This window comes from Pogona vitticeps, chromosome 6 (assembly GCF_051106095.1).
Source record: "Pogona vitticeps strain Pit_001003342236 chromosome 6, PviZW2.1, whole genome shotgun sequence".
In the NCBI taxonomy this organism is placed as follows: domain Eukaryota; kingdom Metazoa; phylum Chordata; class Lepidosauria; order Squamata; family Agamidae; genus Pogona; species Pogona vitticeps.
Genome location: NC_135788.1, coordinates 116,251,057 through 116,273,867, shown reverse-complemented (window position 1 = coordinate 116,273,867; position 22,811 = coordinate 116,251,057). Strand labels below are relative to the sequence as shown.

At 44.3% G+C, this 22,811-nt stretch overlaps 1 protein-coding gene across 3 annotated transcripts in view; it reads left to right on the top strand.

Annotated features, from left to right (window-relative positions):
* Positions 1-1,430: 1,430 nt before the first annotated feature.
* The window catches only part of ARHGEF15 (Rho guanine nucleotide exchange factor 15), a 64,105-nt gene continuing 42,724 nt past the window's right edge, over positions 1,431-22,811 (top strand). Inside the window, exon 1 of one of the 3 annotated variants that reach the window (XM_072976989.2) lies at positions 1,431-1,714. The gene's annotated coding sequence lies outside the window, so the exon portion shown is untranslated. Of the gene's footprint in view, positions 1,715-1,851; positions 2,012-5,448; positions 19,664-22,811 lie in introns of those variants that run through there. The other 2 variants (XM_072976991.2, XM_072976988.2) reach the window with 2 other exon arrangements.

The window sequence follows — 22,811 nt, the reverse complement described above, 5'->3', positions numbered from 1 at the left end:
CCAGGAAATGACCAACCAAGTTATTCATGATGGGCCCTTTTAGAACAGTTTCTATCTCTGTGCCTCATCTTCTTGATGTCTTCTGCTTCTGTTAGGTTCCCTACCATTTTTGTCCTTTATCATGTCCAGCTTTGCACAAAATGTTCCTTTAATATCTCCAATTTTCTTGAAGAGATCTATGGTTTTTCCCTTTCTATTCTTTTCATATATTTCTTTGTGCTGTTCATTTAAGAAGGCCCTCTTGTCTCTCCTTGCTATTCTTTGGAAGTCTGCATTCCATTTTCTGTAACTTTCCCTATCTCCCTTGCATGTTGTTTCCCTTCTCTTCTCTGCTATTTGTAAGGTCTCGTTGGACAGCCACTTTGCTTTCTTGCATTTCCTTTTCTTTGGGATGGTTTTTGTTGCTGCCTCCAGTACAATGTTACGAGCCTCCATTCAGGCACTCTGTCCACCAAATCTAGTTCCTTAAATCTGTTTTTCACTTCCACTGTATATTCATAAGGGATTTAGTTTAGATTACGTATATCTGACTAGCCCATTGGTTTTGCCTACTTTCTTCAGTTTAAGCTTGAGTTTTGCTCTGAAAAGCTGATGATCAGAGCCACAATCAGCTCCAGGTCTTGTTTTTGCTGACTATATAGAGCTTCTCCATCTTTGGCTGCAGAGAATACTGCATAATCAATCTGATTTCGGTACTGCCCATCTGGTGATGTCCATGTGTAGAGTTGTGTTGTCCAGCTCTGAGCACCACAGATTCCTATCAGCATGAACCTTAGCGAGTCCCTCCCCCTCATATTCCTCTTCTCTTACGGCCTTTTCCAGCAGCATTTGTTTGTTTGTTTGTTTATTCATTCATTCATTACATTTATAGTCCGCCCATTTAGTCATACAGACTATTCTGGACGGGTAACAACGTATCATATAACAAATACAGTTGCTATTTCTTTGCAGTGTTCATTTAAGAGGTGGAGGGGATGGCATTCCAGTGGAACGATTTAAAATCTTAAAAAGATGAGGCTGTTAAGGTGCTACACTCCATATGCCAGCGTTGTCTTGTCCCATGAAATATCTCTGCTCATAAGGTGTGGCAAACCCCGTCTACTGCAATCAGTGCAAAATATTGGAGGAAGACTCGAACGGGCCATTAGGAGCCATTGACCTTACAAAAGACCTGCCTCTCATGTCTTGCTGTGGCTAGAGGCCTGGATTTTTGGAGTCTGGTGGAGTCGGGGGGTTGGCGAGGGGGACGGTCCGGATGAGTGCCTCCATTTCCACCTTCACCTCTTGCTTGGAGCGCTTCTAGGGGGATCAGCTCTACCCTTCCTCGCCGCCTGCTGCTCGCCTCCCTTCCCGGCTCTCCAACCAGACTAGGGCGGAGGCGACCGGGGGGCGGTTCTGGAGCCGCCGGAGCCCGGGAGGGGGAGGCGGAGGAAGGAGATCGGAGATCCAGCCCTGGCAGCAGCAGGAGGAGGAGGAGGCTGGCTGGCGGCGTGCGCTCCGGGCGGGACAAAGGACGGCCGATCCCCGGTTCCAAAAGACGACCATCGGCGGCAGGAGAGAAAAACCACGCCGGGGAGAAGCCAGGCAAGCAGGCAGGGATCGGCGGCGTCCTCTTGCCTCGGTGGCCGCCTAAGGGTCCCCCCGGCTGGGATTCCCGGAGGCCCCTTCTCGGCCGGGGCGCTCCAGCCTCGTGCGCTCCCGAAGAGAGAGAGAGGTGGGTAGGGCGATCGCCGCCGGGTCGGGGCTGAGACGGGCTGGGTGGATCTGCCCCAAACCTGGCGCTGAGGAAGCTTCCTTCCTGCTGAGGGACACACACACACACACACACACACACACACACAGAGAAAAGAGATCCACTTCTCCCTTGGTCCCTCCACCCAGCCTTTAGCTGCCAGCCCCGGCATGGATGGGTTGGAGGGACCCCTGAATGCGTTCTGTGCGTAACGAGAGCGCGCCGTGGAGCATGTGCAGAGTGCTCTCTGAGCAGCCCCGGAAGAATCGAGGAGAATCGGTGAGGTTTGCTTTTTTTTTAACAGAGGTAAGGGCGGTGATCATTTTGCTGGATTTAGGAAGGTATGCAATTTCTTGCTGGATTTAGGGAGGCATGCAATTTCTTTAGAATAGGTGTGATCGCTTGTTCAGTTCTGTTTTTTTTTCCCTGCCCGGTTTGGCGGTTTCCAGGATTTGCATGTCCCTCTGTGTGTGGAGACGGGGAAGACTCTTCCTTGTGTGTTTAGTCGTTTAGTCGTGTCCGACTCTTCGTGACCCCATGGACCAGAGCACGCCAGGCCCTCCTGTCTTCTACTGCCTCCCGGAGTTGTGTCAGGTTCATGTTGGTTGCTTCGCAGACACTGTCCAGCCATCTCATCCTCGGTCGTCCCCTTCTCCTCTTGCCATCACACTTTCCCAACATCAGGGTCTTTTCCAGGGAGTCTTTTCTTCTCATTAGATGGCCAAAGTACTGGAGCCTCAGCTTCAGGATCTGTCCTTCCAGTGAGCACTCAGGGTTGATTTCCTTTAGAACTGATAGGTTTGTTCTCCTTGCAGTCCAGGGGATTCTCAAGAGCCTCCTCCAGCACCACAATTCAAAGGCATCAATTCTTCGGCGGTCTGCTTTCTTTATGGTCCAGCTCTCACTTCCATACATCACGACAGGAAAAACCATAGCTTTGACTATTCGGACTTTTGTTGGCAAGGTGATGTCTCTGCTTTTCAAGATGCTGTCCAGATTTGTCATCGCTTTCCTCCCAAGAAGAAGGCGCCTTTTAATTTCAGGGCTGCTGTCTCCATCTGCAGTGATCATGGAGCCCAGGAAGATAAAATTTGACACTGCCTCCATATCTTCCCCTTCTATTTCCCAGGAGGTGATGGGACCAGTGGCCATGATCTTAGTTTTTTTGATGTTGAGTTTTAGACCGTTTTTTGCACTCTCCTCTTTCACCCTCATTACAAGGTTCTTTAATTCCTCCTCACTTTCTGCCATCAGAGTGGTATCATCTGCATATCGGAGGTTGTTGATATTTCTTCCGGCAATCTTAATTCCGGCTTGGGTTTCTTCCAGTCCAGCCTTCCGCATGATGTATTCTGCATATAAGTTAAATAAGCTGGGGGACAATATACAGCCTTGCCGTACTCCTTTCCCAATTTTGAACCACTCAGTTGTTCCATGACCAGTTCTAACTGTTGCTTCCTGTCCCACATATAGGTTTCTCAGGAGACAGATAAAGTGGTCAGGCACTCCCATTTCTTTAAGAACTTGCCATAGTTTGCTGTGGTCCACACAGTCAAAGGCTTTTGCATAGTCAATGAAGCAGAAGTAGATATTTTTCTGGAACTCTCTGGCTTTCTCCATAATCCAGCGCAAGTTAGCAATTTGGTCTCGAGTTCCTCTGCCTCTTCGGAATCCAGCTTGTACTTCTGGGAGTTCTCGGTCCACATACTGCTGAAGCCTACCTTGTAGGATTTTGAGCATAACCTTGCTAGCGTGCGAAATGAGTGCAATTGTACGGTAGTTGGAGCATTCTTTGGCACTGCCTTTCTTTGGGATTGGGATGTAGACTGATCTTTTCCAATCCTCTGGCCACTGTTGAGTTTTCCAAACTTGCTGGCATATTGAATGTAGCACCTTAACAGCATCATCTTTCAAGATTTTAAATAGTTCAACTGGAATGCCATCACCTCCACTGGCCTTGTTGTTAGCCAGGCTTTCTAAGGCCCACTTGACTTCGCTCTCCAGGATGTCTGGCTCAAGGTCAGCAACTACATTGTCTGGGTTGTCCGGGATATCCACATCTTTCTGATATAATTCCTCTGTGTATTCTTGCCACCTCTTCTTGACGTCTTCTGCTTCTGTTAGGTCCCTCCCATTTTTGTCTTTTATCATGTTCATCTTTGCGCAAAATGTTCCTCTAATATGTCCAATTTTCCTGAACAGATCTCTGGTCTTTCCTTTTCTGTTATCTTCCTCTATTTCTTTGCATTGTTCATTTAAGAAGGCCCTCTTGTCTCTCCTTGCTATTCTTTGGAAGTCTGCCTTCAAGTTTCTGTAACTTTCCCTATCTCCCTTGCATTTTGCTTCCCTTCTCCTCTCTGCTATTTCTAAGGCCTCGTTGGACAGCCACTTTGCTTTCTTGCATTTCCTTTTCTTTGGGATGGTTTTCGTTGCTGCCTCCTGGACAATGTTACGAGCCTCTATCCAAAGTTCTTCAGGCACTCTGTCCACCAAATCTAGTTCCTTAAATCTGTTCTTTACTTCCACTGTGTATTCATAAGGGATTTGGTTTAGATTATACCTGAGTGGCCCAGTGGTTTTTCCTAATCTCTTCAGTCTAAGCTTGAATTTTGCTATGAGAAGCTGATGATCAGAACCGCAGTCAGCTCCAGGTCTTGTTTTTGCTGACTGTATAGAGCTTCTCCATCTTTGGCTGCAGAGAATATAATCAATCTGATTTCGATATTGCCCATCTGGTGATTTCCATGTATAGAGTCGCCTCTTGTGTTGTTGGAAAAGAGTGTTTGTGATGACCAGCTTATTCTCTTGACAAAACTCTATTAGCCTTTGTCCTGCTTCGTTCTGAACTCCAAGGCCAAACTTCCCTGTTGTTCCTTTTATCTCTTGGCTCCCTACTTTAGCATTCCAGTCCCCTAGAATGAGAAGAACATCTTTCTTTGGTGTCAGTTCTAGAAGGTGTTGTAAATCTTCATAGAATTGTTCAATTTCAGTCTCCTCAGCAATGCTGGTTGGTGCATAAACTTGGATTATTGTGATGTTGAATGGTCTGCCTTGGATTCGTATTGACATCATTCTATCATTTTTGAGATTGTATCCCATTACAGCTTTTCCCACTCTTTTGTTGACTATGAGGGCTACTCCATTCTTTCTACGGGATTCTTGTCCACAATAGTAGATATGATAATCATCTGAGCTGAATTCGCCCATTCCTGTCCATTTTAGTTCACTGATGCCCAGGATGTCGATGTTTATTCTTGCCATCTCCTGTTTGACCACCTCCAGCTTCCCAATGTTCATAGATCTTACATTCCAGGTTCCTATGCAGTATTTTTCTTTGCAGCATTGGATTTTCCTTTCACTTCCAGGCACGTCCACAGCTGAGCGTCCTTTCGGCTTTGGCCCAACCACTTCATTAGCTCTGGAGCTACTTGTACTTGTCCTCCGCTCTTCCTCAGTAGCATGTTGGACGCCTTCCGACCTGAGGGGCCCATCTTCCAGCGTCATATCTTTTAGCCTTTTGTTTCTGATCATGGGGCGTTCTTGGCAAAGATACTGGAGTGGCTTGCCATTTCCTACTCCAGGTGGATTGCGTTTAGTCGGAACTCTCCACTATGTCCTGTCCGTCTTGGGTGTCCCTGCACGGCATAGCCCATAGTTTCTCTGAGTTACTCAAGCCCCTTCGCCACGACAAGGCAGCAACCCTTGTAGAATTTTTTTTCTCAATAGGGCATGCTTGAGGGTTGAGCCTATGTATGGATGATCATGAATCCTTCACGCTGATCAATGGGCATGTTTCTGGGCGTTAAGGGTGCGTGAAACTCTGGGGGGGATGTTTACATGGCATCAGATGTCATGAAAACAGCATTTATTTGGATATAATGTGCATTTAATCACACTTTTAGTAGAACATTCTCATTAAGATTCCCTGGTTTGAGTGTCCTCTTTATTTCCTGCAGAGCTACCCAAATAAGGAGAATAAAAATCTCCCTAGACAGAGACGGGTTCTTAGCCCCGTCTGAATACAGACCAGAATTCAACCTTACACCTAATCTTGGCGTGTGAAATACTTAATTGCTATATAACCAAATTTCATGTAAGGATGTGTCACTAGAGACCAAGACACTCTCATATTTCCAGTCACTGTGTATGGGTGAGAAAGCAGGAAAGTTAAAAAGAAAAAAAATGTTCTAAATAAAATAAAGGCTGAATTTTCTCTGGAGGCAAAAGTGATGAAAACGAAGCTGTCCTACTTTGGGCGCATCCTGAGAAAGCAGGACGGTCTGGACTAGGCAATAACGCTGGGAAAGATTGTAGCAGGAAAAGAGGAAAACCGAATGTGAGATGGATTGATTCCTTAAGGGAAGCCACAGGCTTGAGTTTCCAAGAGCTGAGCAGGGCTGTGGAGGAGATGAGGTTTTGGAGATCATTCGTTCATAAGGTGGCCATAAATCAGAGGCACATCACATCCACAAACAACTGGATTTGATGGAATTCTGCAGCCTGCACCAAGTCGGTGTGTTAGAGCTGCCTATAAGATGCTGGCTTTGTGTGACGGATCAGGCCCTCCCCCAGGAGTAGCCAACATCTGGCCCTCTGGATGTTGTTGACCTACCGCCTCCATTTGGTCTAGCCAGTGCTGAGGGACGACAATAGGTGTTGCCAAACTACACCGAGCTCTTAAATTGTTCAGCCGCGATAGATCTCTATAGTGCTGGATCTGCAGGGATTTCTGACCCCAAAATGTTTATCTATACAAAAATGACTCCTCTTCCCCCCCAAATCACAGTGCTACAAGGAAGAAATCTTGGGGTGAGGAGAGTCAGCACCTTTTTGTTGGTTGGTTTATTTATTTATTTAAAATATTTTTACTCCATCTTTCTCCTTAAGAAGGACCCCAGGCGGCTTACGTGAGGAAAGGGCAAGATTTAAAGCTTTAAAAATTTATTGTTGCCAGCTTGAATCATATTTTGTTGTTGCTGTTGTTATCTTATACTGTTTTATGAACTTGTTAACTGCCCAAAGTAGACTTCAGTCTAGATAGGTGGGAAATAAATAAGCATAAAAAACCCCGAAGCAAATATCACACTGAAAAATAGGGAACAAAATCAAAACACATTCAGAGGACTATGGCATGACCAACCATTAAAAAAAAACATTCAAGGAGCCAGTCACTGAGGGAAAACCTGCCTGAAGAGAAAGGTCTTTGTCTGCTTGCGGAAGGACAACAAAGATGGGGCCCACCTGGCAGCCAGTGGGAAGGAGTTCCAAAGTCTTGAAGCAGCCACAGAGAAGGCCCACCACCCCGTCCCCACCAAGCACACCTGTAACGGTAGTGGGACTGAGAGAAAGCCCTCTCCTGATGATCTTAATACCCAATCTGGCTTATAATGAGAAATACAAACTTTGAGATAGCTTGGACCCAAGCCATTTAGTGTTTTTTTTAAAAGGCTTGAACTTGTTCTGATGCTCAAAAGCAGTCCTGGCAGCTGCTCACGATTCTGGGCAACCACCAGCAAATGTCTGACTTCCAAGAGTTTTGACAATTCTAAGTGTGTGCTTTTTGCACCCGGCTCCAGTCAGGATGAATCTTGGGATTCTAGTTAACCAGAGGAAGGCCAGTGACTTGGAACGACTTGAATGCCATCATCCCTCATCACGTGCTCTGCTATCAAGGACTGCCAGGAGTTGAAATTCAGCATCTAAAAGGCCATATAGGACCCACCTGTACACGGATGTCCGTAGAGCGTAAAAAAGTGGGACATGCTTCACCACTAAATCCAGCATTTATTTATTTATTTCAGTATAAACAGACACACCATATTATTAGAGTAAAACAGACTACTCAGGTGTGTACTCTGCCTCCTGATTTTTTAAGCCACAAAACATTGATGGACGAAACTGGGAGAACATGTATACTGTATGTGTGTGCTATACCTGGGAAAATCATTCTCTTAAGATCTCAAATGGAGAAATAATAGTACATTTCATATTAATGCCTCCCTTCTAAGTGTATTTGAAGGGCAACATTAGCATGAAAGGTGCTATTATTTCTCCTTTTGAGTGTATTTGTCGTAAAGGCCTAGTTCTTGATTCCGATGGGATATACTAGGTTTGCAACCTTTATTGAAATTTCAGTTTATATTCTGGTGGTAATCGGTTCTCATTCTAGCTTATTCTCATTATACTCGCAGTTATTATCATTGGTGGAGAGCTAATGTGGTGGTATGGGCAGAGTGTCCGATTTGGATTCAAAAGACCTGGGTTCAAATCCCACTTCGTCATGGAAAGTACATTCCTTGAATGTCTCGTATAAAAAACTCTGTTGGGAGCTTCAGAAGTTGGAACCCAATTGACAGCACAAAATAACAAAAGCAAATAATCAGTATGAGCATTGTTTATTTGTTCTTCCAGCAATTATGGGTGTCCTGCATTGGTATGTAGAGGTACATGTTTTTTTTTGGGGTGCTCTGGTGCCCTTGCCATGCTTGCAGCATGCCTCTCAAAAAGGGGAGGGGCGGTTTTTACTGAAAACAAGGGCATTATGAGAAGAGGGCTGGCGGTAGACAAGTCACAGTGTCAGAGCCAAAGGTCATCACCTATCAATGGGAGATGGAACAGGCTTATTTTCTGTAGCTCCGAAAGGTTGGACTCAAACAAGTGCCTTCGAACTACAAGGAAGGAGACTGCGACTAAACATTAGAAAGAACTTTCAGATGGTAAGAGCTTCAAATGGAGGAATGGATTTCTATGGAAGGTGGTGGATTCACCTTCGGTGGAAATTTTTAGACAGAGCATAGATGTCCACCTGTCCAGGATGCTCAGCGTTAGATGTTCTGCATTGGTGAGGGCTGGTCTAGATTTGGGATCCTTTCCGATCCTGCAATTCTGCGATCCTACAGTTTAGTCCAACTGCCTGCGGATGCATGACTACGCTCAGCCTCTGCTTGAAAACCTCCAACTAAGGAAAGGCCACGGACTCTGAATGCTCAGGGCAAGGAACGTCAAAAAGCATTCACAATTAGATTTAGGCCCCTTATCGTCTGTGTCATTTTTTGATGGCTTTGTTAGCTCTGGTGGTTCCCAGTTTTTCATTCCTTTGGCTTAGCTCTCTCCTATAAACTCACCCAGAGGCCGTTGGACAAACATTTAACTTCTCAAGTTTCTCTGTCCACCCTGTTGACATATGTTGTGGACTTACTCTACAGGGGTGTTGGGAGGATGATGGAAATAATACTTTTGAGGATTTTTGCACTCTCGAAAAAGGGTGTCCCTTATAGATTATGTTCATATTTGCAGATGTCTCTTTTTTAAAGAAAGTGCTTGAGGTTGCATGCAGTTCAGATTTGCAAGGGGATGATATCCATCCAGGATAATTTTTTTCCTGGGGCAGCCGGTTAACGAAATCTGGCTTGTTTCTTTTCTGGCTCAGCCCCTTTTCTAAGAAGCCAGGGGACTGACAAAATCCAGATGACTCGTTTTGTGATCCGCACGCCAGCTGTCGCAATGGGCTTTGCGCACAAGACAAGCCCTAGGGGCGAGTTTCTGTTGTGACCTCACTTGGTGGAGTGTCCAGTTCTGGGCTGGAACGTGGACAAAGTGGGGAAAAGGAGGCTTTTATTTTACTACAGTTCCCAGCATCCAAGCTCTGGGTGTCCGAATCCAAGGAAGAAAATGATTGAAAGAGAATAAAAATTCCCCCACCCACCCCCCAAGATCTGGAAATGTCAGGAAGAGAGGAAAGTGAGGTCTCTACAGCTCAAGGGGGAAAGATCAGATGTTCCAATGGGAGGTCAGAGGTTAAGAGATCTGATGAAGCTACAGGAAACCCAGAGGCAAGAAATGTTTGCCCGGTGCTGTGTTCCCCAGCAAATGGTGAAACTGGGAAATCGGATGACCTGGCGATGGGGCACCTGGTCATTTGCTGTGTTAGAGATCTAGCATGGCGAAAACCTGTGGAACTCCCCCCTCCCCCCAAAAAGGCTTGGGTTCTTAAGGAATACAGTGGTGCTTCGCAAGATAAATGCCTCGCAGAACAAAAAACTCGCAAGACAAATGGTTTTGGCAATGGGGTTGATGGCTCGCATGACAAATGTTCCTATGGCCCTGTTTCGCAAGATGAATATTTTCCGGTTTTTGTTACTGCCTCATGTTCGATGATTTTTTTAGATGTTTTTCTATGATGTTTAGAAAGTTAAAGTTTTTTGACTGAAATTTTTTAAATCATCCGCACAGTATGTATGGCTTTGAAGAGCACTTAATAAACCCTTTGTAAACCAAATTTGACTTTGTTCTGACTTTTTTTGCCCATAGGAACGCATTAATTAGATTTCAATGCATTCCTATGGGAAATCGCATTTCGCAAGATGAATTTTTTCGTAAGAAAACATTAACCGCGGAACAAATTACTGTAAATTCGTCTTGCGAGGCACCAACGTACAGTACATGCTAACTTCTGTTTTCTCATCCACTTGAGCTCTCATGACTTGATGAGACATCTTAACCAGGATCTTTTAAGCCTCTCAAGAATCTTTTCTTGTGTCAGAGAGACAAGAAGACCCCCCCCCTTTTTTTCCTTCCATAAATTTTGGGTAAAACAATTATTTTTTTCCTTTGAGAAGCAAAACACGGAGAGAGAGGGAGAGAGAGATCAAGAGAGAGATCAAGTGCAGGACTGATTGTCCAAAGGGATACAAGTAACCCATCGCCTGCTTCCTGTTTCTGAAGGTTCATACAGTAAAGCAGCATCCATCATGAGCTTGCCTGATTTGCATTAAAGTGTTACCGTGCTGAAGTTACTTTTTTTCCCCTGCCCATTGGCTGCCTTTGCAGATAAAGTTGCCCCGTGAGAGAACGAGAACTAACTTATCCACAAAATTCTTTTTTTCCTTTTGGGGGGGGAAAGGAGCGTAATTTTGCGGTCTCACATCCTTGCTCGTAAAGACAAGACTTCTGAGGGGGTTACATCTTTCCCAAAGGGGGGGGTGAGGTGGGGAGGAGAAACAACCGGGTGGTTTTATTTTGAGGAAGCGAAAACTGAGGCAGCTGAAAGAGCAAAGCCATTGTGGACATGTGTGCGAGACAGGTGGCTTTGGTATGCGTGCGTTTGGTTTTCCTTCCCTTCCCCCCCCAATAAAAACTCTCACATACAAAGGACAAATGCCAAGATTATCTGTCTCCCTGAGCCTCAACTTCGAAAGGAATCTCAGGAACTGTAATGTCCTAAAACCTTTCTGGGTCATTGGGTGAGTGGAGTGGCTTCCAGTTGTGAGACAACTGCTATGCAAAATGTTAAGACTCCGGAGACAGACTTTCCTCCCACTTCTGAATTAAGTAAGACACATTCTGAGTGGTTCGGTTTAAATCACCGCGAGGGGCGATTTAAACCAATGCCTCATTTTGAACCTACGGAACTGACTGCCACAGGATGAGCTGAGGGCAGGAATAACTTTTTAAGGGGTGAGACAAATTTGTAGCAGAAAGGGTTATCCACCATGACTGTTGGAGCCTCCAGATTCCGGAACAGTGTAGCACTTAATCGGAGCTGGGGGAAAACTTCAAAGCGCAAAATCCTGGATTAGAGGGGCCATTTGCCAATTCAGAAGAGCTCTTACTTCATACATCAATTTAAATCAAGCATGTCTTTTTAAAAATATGAACATTCTTCCTTAACATACGCCTGGATCCGAGCCAGTTCTTGCAACCATGAAAGCTTTAGCAATCTGTAACTTTTACCACCCTCCGTGCATCATCTGAAACCTTTGCTCATGCATTCCGTATGCAATGCAGAATTATGTCTGTTTAGAGATAAGATACGCAGCTTTATGATCAACTTTCTCTGCATGAATGCAAAGGTCAGCGCCTGGAAAAATTCCTGGCCATGCTGGCAAGGGGATTCTGGGAGTTGTAGTCTGTAATTTATCCAAATTCTGAGATGGTACAGAGCAAAGCAACTTTCTTGGAGGCTGAATATTATCAGGCAGATCACTGTTTCTGTGTAAAGGAGATGAGAAGTCCTTGGTCCTCAGAGATGCTCTTGTTAAGAGTTGCCCATGGTAGGTTTGACTGGGAGGGACCTTTATAGGCTGAGGTGACTGTCAATCTATCCAGTGCAAACCAATTGTTCCTTCCCTGCCTTTGAATTAAAAGAGAGCCCCACCTTTCCGCTCAGTGCTTTTTCCCTCTCTTTAGTCTGTTGAAGTCTGTATTTTTTTAAAAAAGAGTAATGCTTCACCCCTCTTGTAGAATTCAGTGTTTCCGTAATTAATTGTAGTTTTTGCTCTCTGTTCATTACCTTCCGTGAGAAAACCTCCTCTTACACTCTCAGTACAATCCTATACTTGTCTACTCATGAGTAAGTCTACTTTCGCACTGCAAGTTGTCTGCTTTCTGTAGAAGAATTCTGTCAGTACTGTATCAGAGGAAATTTAGGTAAAAACTTTGTGATGACTAATCATTATGATACTTACAATAACACAGGCAGTTAACAAAGAAGGATCTTAACCAGTCAGTATTCTGAATCTCTATAGGATGAACACACAAAAGTTTGGCAGGAACGTGGGAAGTTCTAAAAAAAATTCATACCATTACTCATAATGTTTTAACAAGTACTTCATGGCCCTTACTCACTGGGGTGCTGAGTTACTTTGAGTTTCCTCTCACTTCTCCAAAGAAGACTTTAATTCTCTGTGGTATTATCATGAAAAAATCAATGAAAAGCATAGTGAGCATTCGTGTACTGAGTATTTTTTTAAAGTTCCCTGTTCTACTTACACCTTGTTGCTTTGAATCTTGTTTTTGGTGTTTATTTTGTTTACCGTGTTTTGTGTGGTATTTGTTCGATTCTTTTGTAATATTTATATACGTATTGTTTTTAGCTTTTCAATATTGCCTTTTAATAAATGCAAACTGCCTTGAATCCTTTTAAAGAAGGAAGGTGAGGTGAATGAATGAATGAATGATTCCATTGCTTGGTCTTTTTTGTTAACCTTAAAAAAAATCCTCAGGATTGAAAAAATGAAAGCAAAAAATCTGGAAAAAAAATCAGATCAAAATGGTTTACTGTCCAGGAAGAGTAACTGGAAAGTATTACTAATTGGATCAGTGAAGTGAGTTTATTTCCGCTTGTTGCATTATTTTTGAAATGCAACTTCATTGTTCCTCTGTTATTTGGGGGGGGGGGGAGGTAACCATTTAGTTGCTTGAAATGATTTTTTTCCCAGACTGCTCTCCTTTTTAATTGCTCAGTTGTTGAAAACATTCTGCACATGTTCAGAGTGGCTTTTTCCATTACGGGACGTTCTCACAAACAGACACGCATTTGTGTCCATTGTTGAGAGAGAATTGAATCTTAAAGTTGAATTTATACTTGAATCTAGTTGATTCACAAGCGGATAGAAGGGACAAAGGTTACGAGACTGCCTCTCCTCTTTTCTAGAAGGTGACTCACGGTTTCCTTTCTGAATAAACATTACGCCAGATTATTTGGTTAAAACCAAATGTACTTTCTTAATCGGAATAGGCAACTTGTTGTGCTGCTGTAGAGCTTAGAAGTATCTGGTGACAAATGGTGTAGTTACCAGTAACTAGTTACTTTCGGATACCAAGTAATTTAACTAGTAATTGAATTACTTAAAATACATGTGACTTAGGTTATACAGGTAGAGCAAGTAACAAGTAGTTACTTTCAAAAGTTATATGAGACAGCCTATTTAGAGGAATTTTGACATAATTTCTTTTAAGTTTTATGCTATTCTGTTGTAAGTCCTAGGTTGTTTCGTTCCTTAGAGGGCCAGTAGAGCTGTGATATTTATTTATTTATTTATTTATTTATTTATTTATTTATTGCGGAGAGATATAACCAGCTTCGCATAGGTACCGAAGGCAAACTGTTGAGCCAAATGGGTTTGTAATGCAGAATGGATTGTCTGGATGCATTTGATTTCTCCGTCCTTTCGTAAGATCCTTGCACAATCTAGGGAGGGGAGGAGAAAAGCTTTCTTGCATGCAGGAGCCTGTTCATGCACCCAGAACAGGTTTTCTCTTTTATTCTCGACTGTCGGAAATGATTGTCAAGAGGCTGGGTTCAGAGCATGGGTTCCCAAACTGGGTGACGAGGGCTGTGTGTGCGCATGCAGAAATTCTAAGGAGGCCAGAGATGCAGTGTGATTCTCCACATGAAGATGGTCTTGTTTCTGCTGCCTCTTAAGGTAAATTACATTTTTATCAATTGATCTTTATTGCAACGAGAAAAATTGTGCTTCTTCCTTGTTTAAAATAATTTGTAACTCCACTTTTTTTTGTTCCTCTTTAATTTTAGTTTAGGAATTGAATTGCTGTTGTTAAAACCAGGTTGGGAGATGGCAAGGTGGGGGTGGGTGAGGTGAGAAGGTTTCTGAGAAATGAACATGTGTGGTGCCAAAAAGTTCAGGAATGGCTGATTTTTAAAGAATGAAACCAACAGAGGGTTGCAATACTGGGAGCTACAGATCATGGCATGAGAAAGTAGATAAAATTGGACCAGAGAATTTCTGGGAAGGGGGTTGGGGAAGAAAAAAATAATGGTTGACTCCAAAATAAGTCTGGTATAGTTTCATGGAGCTAATTCCATCATCTGGGTATAACATTCCAGAGCTTCGAGAAACCACTGTCCTCTGCCAGTGTGGTGCCCAAACTGGCATCTAGTTCGGAGAGCCATAATCAATACAAAAATAATTTTTCCAAGCCTTGTCCTTTACAGAACTGAGCCAGAAAGGGAGATTCTCTTAAACAGGAATTTAAGATCAGACTGGCCCCAAGTTTGGTAGGACCCAGAGAAGAGCAGGGATGTAGCCAAGTCTTTGAGTTTGAGTCTTGAGTCCTCATCCCTGGAGAATCAGGGAGTAGCTCTTCCATTAGAAGCCCCTTTTGAGATTTGGCAGGTCTCTGCACTTCGAGCTGAATGATATGGTTGAGTCTAGTCTTCATTTAAATGACCCACAACGCCCTGGTGTGATGCATTGTGGGAATCCAATATGGCGGCCAAACCAAGCGGCCTAGGATTTTGAAAAGCACACATCTGCATTAATCAAAAGTAATAGGGTGTCTCCGATCATTTTGAGGCATTTGATGGAGCAAGTCCTCTGATTAATCATTTCAGTGGTCGCTGAGCAAATCTATAAGAACAGGAACACTAGGAATTAAAAAAAAAAAAAAACTAGGACACTGAAAAGCAATAATGAGTGACTGCTGGGGTCAAAATTAGTCATTTTAGCCAGTGCCTGGACAGGAGTGGGTGGTGGTCGCTGACAAGGCCCGTCTCTATCCCAGTTTTTTGCCAAATTCCACCAGCTCTTTCCATTGTAATCTAGACAAGCGGTGGGATGAGATGAATACTTTACTGGTATGGTGGAAAAGGCTATGCCACTTTCAACAGCAGAGGGTAAGGAGTTACAGGACATTTTTAAATGGGTGGTACTACAATACCCATCGCTGTTTAGGTCCAGAGGGTGGCCGTTGGCTGAAACTAGAAAGCTCGCTTAGGAAGATGTGGGCTCCACTCTCGACCTTCCCATTCCATGGGCTAGTCGGCTTCTCTGATTTTCTGGGAGGAATTTTTGTATACCGGGAAATGCTTCAAAACAACATATCTTGTCCTGCAGCTGTAACAGGGTAAAGGTATAATATGCCTGTACAAACAGGGCTGTGTTCACTAGGCAATGCAGCTGGTGTTCCAGGCCTCCCTCCTGTTTGTTTTGAAACTGGAAATATTTGTTTTTGGAGAACAGATGATCCAGACACCTTCCCTTGCTTGGCTGGAAAGTTGAGTGAGTGATCTTGAATTGGGCTGTAGCCCTATTTCTCTAGGGCTGTGATTGAAGGTAGGAGAAACAAAGGTTTACATACTGTATTTTTCCATGTATAAGACACCCCCATGCGTAAGAAACCCCCCCCCCAACTTCTCTAATCCAAAATTAAGAAATCTAAGTGGGGCTTAGCAAGTGTAGGAGGAAAGGGATCAAAGCGCTGCAGGATCGCTTTGATCCCTGCTTTCCCCTCCACTTGTTTTTGTTCTCTCGTCAGCTTACTTCTGTGTATAAGACGACCCTCAATTTTTAGTCTAAAGATTTTAGACAAAAGTATAGTCTTATATACAGAAAAATACAGTTGTTTCCCCCCCTACCCACTCTTCAGAAAGGGTGTGCAAAGGATTGGTCCCATGCCTGCACATTCTGGGGACACCTCTGAACGTCTCCATCCTTGTTGAGAGATTTAAGGGTGTGCTTAAGCCTTCCATCCCATGTGCATTTATTTAGGAATAAATCTCATTGAAGCACAGGGGGACTTGTATGCAAGGGCGTATACACAGGGCTGCCATCATCATCCTATAGGTTTTTGGTTAAAACCTGTATCTGTTATGTAATACCAGTCAATTTTTTTTATTGACTGTGCGTAATATTTTTTTGGATTATAATCTCAGAACTGTAGACTGGAGAAGTGCCCTCTGGATCATCAAATCCATTCCTCTCAATGAGTCAGAATGGGAAATTGAAGTCCAAACCTCTGGCTTTGCAACCAGATGCCCAAACCACTGAGCTATCCACCAGTTATCAGTCTCACACTACGGATCCCTGTAATTTAAGCTTTAAGAACCCAGACGGCAAGGGGTTGGTGGAGGAAAGGATGGTCAATACACCTGATCTCTCTAGTATAGAAGTCAAAGGGGTGCCAGCGTCAGTTTGATCAAGCACTGCTTATGTGCACAAATCCTGTACTTAAAGAGATGTACTTAAAAAAAAATCAAAAGTGAGAATCCCAAGAAGCTAAATGCATGAGTCTGTACACTGCTGCTTCTAGAGAGGTGCATGTGTTATGTTAGGACATTAGGATGATGTTTTGTGTATGTATGACAGCCTAACGGAGAATAGAAGGGGAAAGCATCACAGTAAACCATGGTATGTTGTAAGCCCCGGGTGCAGCCACCATCTGAAAACTCATTTTTAAGATAGGAAATGTGTATATTTGCAAACATGTGTCATTCAAAGACAGCATCTTAAAAAGCAGAGACATCACCTTGCCAACAAAGGTCCGCATAGTCAAAGCTATGGTTTTTCCAGTAGCGATGTATGGAAGTGAGAGCTGGACCATAAAGAGGGCTGACCGCGGAAGAACTGATGCTTCTGAACTGTGGTGCTGGAGGAGGCTCTTGAGAGTCCCCTGGACTGCAAGGAGAACAAACCTATCCATTCTAAAGGAAATCAATCCTGAGTGCTCACTGGAAGGACAGATCCTGAAGCTGAGGCTCCAGTACTTTGGCCATTTCATGAGAAGAGAAGACTCCTTGGAAAAAACCTTGATGTTAGGAAGGTGTGACGGCAAGAGGAGAAGGGGGCGACCGAGGATGAGATGGCTGGACAGTGTCATCGAAACTACTAACAGGAATTTGACCCAACTCCGCGAGGCAGTGGAAGACAGGAGGGCCTGGCGTGCTCTGGTCCATGGGGTCACGAAGAGTCGACTGAACAACAACAATCATTCAAAGGGGAAGATAAACACAGAAGCTGATAATAGTTGGCAGATGGGTAGCATCTGAAGAATGATAAGAAAATGGAACAATAAGAATTGTGACTGGTACATTGGTATAAGTGGAATGACATAAACAAACAGGGCATATTGCTGCTAATTAGTAATGAGTGTTAATAGAATTTTGGCCTGTATTGGTGAAGTGTCTATAGCTCGATCATGGACACTTTTCAGTCGAAGAGATTCTTGCCTCTTGATTTGAAAGGCCATGCTAGTGGGACTTGTAATCCAAAAACAGCAGCTTTTCCAAGATTTGGCCTCTCTTGGTAGAGCACAGTGAAGGATGTTATAAGTTCCTAAATTATGTTTCACCTCATTAGGTGAACATTCAGGAGCTAAATTCTGTCGTTCAGCCTAGTGAAAGCATACCCCTTGAAATGAATGGAAATTCTGTTGGAGGTTTTTTTTTATTATTACAACTTCATATGCAGTCTCCAGGAGGTGTGGTTGAGATGGACCTTCCTGGGCTGCAGTGACTGTCAGTCTATCCGGTCGTTCCCTCCTACCTCCGAATTCGAAGAAGGCCACGCGTCTCCGCTCAGTGTATCTCTTTCTCTCTTGTCTCTTGGAAACGGCTAGTGTGTCTGTTTGATGAGAGGCAGACGACCATGTTGTTAGTTTGCTGTTCAATTGTAAGTAAATGAAACACTTCTATTCTTTCTCCTATTAATGTCTTAGAGGGAATTATTGAGACTGTAAGAAAAAGGGGTGGTCTACTCAGGGAAACTTGAAACTATTCTGCTCTCTGAATCCCTGCATTTCTGTTGCACAGCTAGGAATTTAACCAGAATTTCAGAACTATGCAGCAATTTCTTAGGGTCAAAATGTGTGCGAGTCCAATTGATTCAATCCGTCTTTTCCAGTCAGGACTAACAACTTGAGAGGATGGAAGTCACTGTGAGAGAGTGGTTAGAGTAGCCTTCTCCAGCTTTTCCCTTTGGACCGCAACTCCCATCGGCCATGCTGGTTAGAACAAGTGGAAGTGGTGGTCCATAACATCCAGATGGTGATCAGTTTGAGAAGGCTAGGGTTGGAGCGTCAACACTAGATGCGGAGAGTTCTGAGTTCAGGTCACTGCTCGGGCGTAAAGTTCACTGACTGGACATGGACCAGCTGCTATTTCTCCATCTCACTCACTCCACAAGGACAGTGTGGTGCTAAAGTTAACATCTGGACTAAGGTCTGGACCTTAGTCCAGATGTTCTTAGACTAAAACTCCCAGAAGCCTTCACCCCTAGCTGTGCTGGCCGAGATTTCTGGGAGTTGTAGACCAAGAATATCTGGAGATCCAAGGTTGGGAACCAGCAGCTTCCCTAGCTCTGCCTGGGACCTTCTGTCTACACACACAAAACAGATATTCTGGGGCTGAGCACCGTCGTTCCACGAACATGGGGAGAACCTGTTATCCCACCCCATGAAGCTAAGTAAAAATTTGGGTTCAGAACAGATTAATAAATTTGGCATCGTAAGCAGAAGAGGAGCTCCAGAAAGTGCCGGCCTTCTGTTTTTGTTCCTTCGACATGTTTCTGCTCGTTATCACAATGAATTCTTGTGAAAGATATTATCCGGCATACTGTATTTTGAAACTGGGAAGAAAGAGGAGGTTTTGACCTGATGTGTGGGCAGCGCTGTTTCTTAAACAAACTTTCCACTCATGCTGGATGGAATTTGCACACCTAGTCAAAATACCCCGTTAAATTCATGCGTTGGCCTCTTTTTTTCCCCTCCCTCTTGGCTGATGGGTCGGTGGCCACTTTCAGCTTCTAGGAAGCCAGCCCTTGAATAAACCCTGTGTCTGCCAACGTCTCCCACCTCTCTCTGGGCCACTCCCTTCCTCCGAAATGAATGAGAAACCTCCTTCTCTGTTTCTCTTTTCTCCTGGTTTCTGCCTTGCAAAAGCATGCGCCCTTCCCTTCCCTTCCCTCCGTTGGTACCACGCCTGCGAAGAGGAGGCATGGTACCTTTCCAAGAACTGAAGCCAAGAAGAGGACGCTCTCCCTCTTTCTTCCACCGCCACCCCTTTCCTTAAAACCTCTCCCTTTTTTTGTAGCCGACTCTTCATCTCTTGGGGGAACAAGGAGTGGTTTGATTCTTTTAAGGGGCAGCGTGAAGATCACCCGCCGGAGCTGAGCCTGGTTGCAGATTGCAGCTGGTCTAACCTTGAAGAAGAGGAGAAAGCAAGGAAGGAAGAGACGGAGCGCCAAAAAGAGGAAAGGAAAGGGGAGGTTTTCCTTCTCCGGCTCGCTTTGGTCCATCTCCTTCTGGAGGTCTGGCTCTCCCGCTCTCCTTTCCATCAGAGGCAGAGAAATGACAGCTCAGCCAGAAACAGTTTTTCTTTGCAGCCGGCTTGGAAAGACGATCTAAAATTGAGAGGTAAAGGATATCTGCTGCCACACGGGAGTTGCCAGGGGGAGGATGGGTTTAACAAAGGGGGTGTAATAGGGTCTTAACAAAGACGATCTTTCTTGGGAGGGGAGGGGAATCCATATCCCACGGCGTGAAAATCAAACACAGATTTTTACTTAAGGTGTGGGAGGTTCATTTGCTCCTTGGTATCTTCCTGAGAAAAATCAGAGCCAGTATTTGGATCAGATTCCCTTCCAGCAAGGAACATTAATCTGTTCCGAATCCCCTGCATCTCCAATTTCCTCCCCCCCTCCCCATTCAGGAGTAGAGAGATACCTGGATTTTTCTTCCCTCCCTTGCACAGATCTGGGAATCTTCTTTGGAAAATTAATAAAGTTAAGGGTTTCTTTCAGGGTAGATTTGGGAGATCATCTCCAGAGAGGCATGATAGAAATCAGCTCCCCCATTGCTATAAAAGAGCTTATGGGAGATGAACACTTTACAGTACTGAGTCATAGATTTTTAGATTTTTTTTGTAAAGGGAAATGTGTGCTGTGCGGTATCGACTCTGCATTAAGGAAAAAGTGTGGTGGGGAGACAGAAAAATTGTGTTTCTGTGTTTCTGCATTTGGTGGATGTCGTGTCTTTCCTTAGATACCCTTTCTCGAGCCTCGTTTTCAGCTTTTGAACTGGGTGTGTGTCACCGAAATGCTCCCGTACCCTCCCACCTCTGGGAATTTAAACTAAAAAAGAAAGAGTGCAAGGTGAAAATTCACACACAAAAAGAAGACTGTACAATCAAAAGTACACACACACACACACACACACACACACACACACACACACACACACACACACACACACACACACACACACACACACACACACACACACACACACACACACGAGAGGAATAAACTAGGCGCCAAGCTTGTGTGGAAGAAAAGATGTTCAGAATTAAAAGATGGGCTTTCTTTTTCTTCTGGAGTTCAGTGCTTATTGTGGCTTTACAGTTTCTCGCTTCATGTGGTCCCGGTTTGGAATGATTCATCTGCACAGTTCAGTTTTCCACATTAAAGAAGGAATCCATGAAAAGACTCTGTGTAAATAGGCTTCAGTGGTAGGCTCTGAGCATGGAGAATGAAAGGAAGCGGCAGGCAGGGATGTATCTGATGCTTTGAAAAAGGCTTCTGAGCATGTGCAGAGTTGCAAAGTGTCTTTCGCTCAGCTTAATTTCTCATACTATAGTAAGTGATAAGCTTAAAATGACTCTTTGCCTGTACGTTGAACAAAGATGTTCTCCACTGAAGTCCTGGAGGGAAACCTTATTTATTCTTGGTGTAATCAAGGATTACAGGGGTGACTGCAATAACTACCGTGGCATCTCTCTTCTCAGCGTTGTAGGGAAGCTGCTTGCCTGTGTTGTGCTGAAGAGACTCCAGGTGCTTGCAGACAGAGTCTATCCAGAATCACAGTGAGGATTTCGAGCTAGTAAATCCACCACTGACATGGTATTTTCTCTCAGAACAGTTGCAGGAGAAATGTAGGGAACAATGACAGCCACTCTTTGTGGCCTTCATTTCGTTTAGTCGTTTAGTCGTGTCCGACTCTTCGTGACCCCATGGACCAGAGCATGCCAGGCCCTCCTATCTTCCACTGCCTCCCGGAGTTGTGTCAAATTCATGTTGGTTGCTTCGCAGACACTGTCCAGCCATCTCATCCTTGGTCGTCCCCTTCTCCTCTTGCCATCACACTTTCCTAACATCAAGGTTTTTTCCAAGGAGTCTTCTTATGAGATGGCCAAAGTACTGGAACCTCAGCTTCAGGATCTGTCCTTCCAGTGAGCACTCAGGGTTGATTTCCTTTAGAATTGATAGGTTTGTTCTCCTTGCAGTCCAGGGATTCTAAAGAGCCTCCTCCAGGACCACAGTTCAAAGGCATCAATTCTTCAGCGGTCTGCTTTCTTTATGGTCCAGCTCTCACTTCCATACATCACAACAGGAAAAACCATAGCTTTGACTATGCGGACTTTTGTTGGCAAGGTGATGTCTCTGCTTTTTAAGATGCTGTCAAGATTTGTCATCGCTTTCCTCCCAAGAAGCAGGCGTCTTTTAATTTCATGGCTACTGTCTCCATCTGCAGTGATCATGGAGCCCAGGAAGATAAAATCTGGCCTTCATAGATCTTACAAAGGCTTCTGATTTGGTTAACAAGGATGGCCTTTTTAAAATACTTCCCAAGATTGGATGTCCACCTTGACTCCTTAACATCATCAGGTCCTATCATGAGGGAAGGAAGGACACTGTAGTTTTTGATGGCTCAACATCAGATTCCTTTGACATCCGAAGCAGAGTGAAACAGGGCTGTGTCCTCGCACCAATCCTGTTTGGGATCTTTTTCGCTGTCATGCTGAAGCAGGCCTTTGGAACTGCAACAGAAGGTGTCTATCTCCGGACTAGATCAGATGGAAAGCTCTTTAATCTCACTAGATTGAGAGTGAAGACCAAAGTCCATCTGAAATGCATGTGGGACTTCCTCTTCTGCTGAAGACCTCCAACAACTTATAAATCGTTTTAGTAAGGCCTGCCAAGATTCTGGACTAGCAATCGGCCTGAAGAAAACACAAGTCATGGGCCAGGGCATGGATGGTCTTCTTAAAAGAGACCATCCTCTATTACTATCTCTACACAAGAATTAGAGGTTGTTCATGACTTTGTGTACTTTGGCTCAACTATCTCTGACACTCTCTCCCTAGATGTTGAGCTGGATAAATGCATTGGCAAAGCAGCTACCATGTTCTCTGGACTCACAAAGAGAGTATGGCTTAATAAGAAGCTGACAGCATACACCAAGATCCAGGTCAATAGAGCCTGTGTCCTGAGCACACTCCCGTACTGCAGTGAGTCCTGGACCCTTTGTGCACGGCAGGAGAGGAAGCTGAACCCATTCCATATGCATTGTTTCTGATGCATTTTTGGTATCACCTGGCAGGACAAAGTTCCAAATAGAGTAGTCCTAGATCGGAATTTTCAGCATGTATACATTACTGAAATAGCAACATCTATATTGGCTTGGGAATGTTGTGAGAATGGCTGATGGTCGGATTCCAAAGGATCTCCTGTATGGAGAATTAGTGCAGGGAAATCGCCCCAGAGGGAGACCACAGCTGCGATAC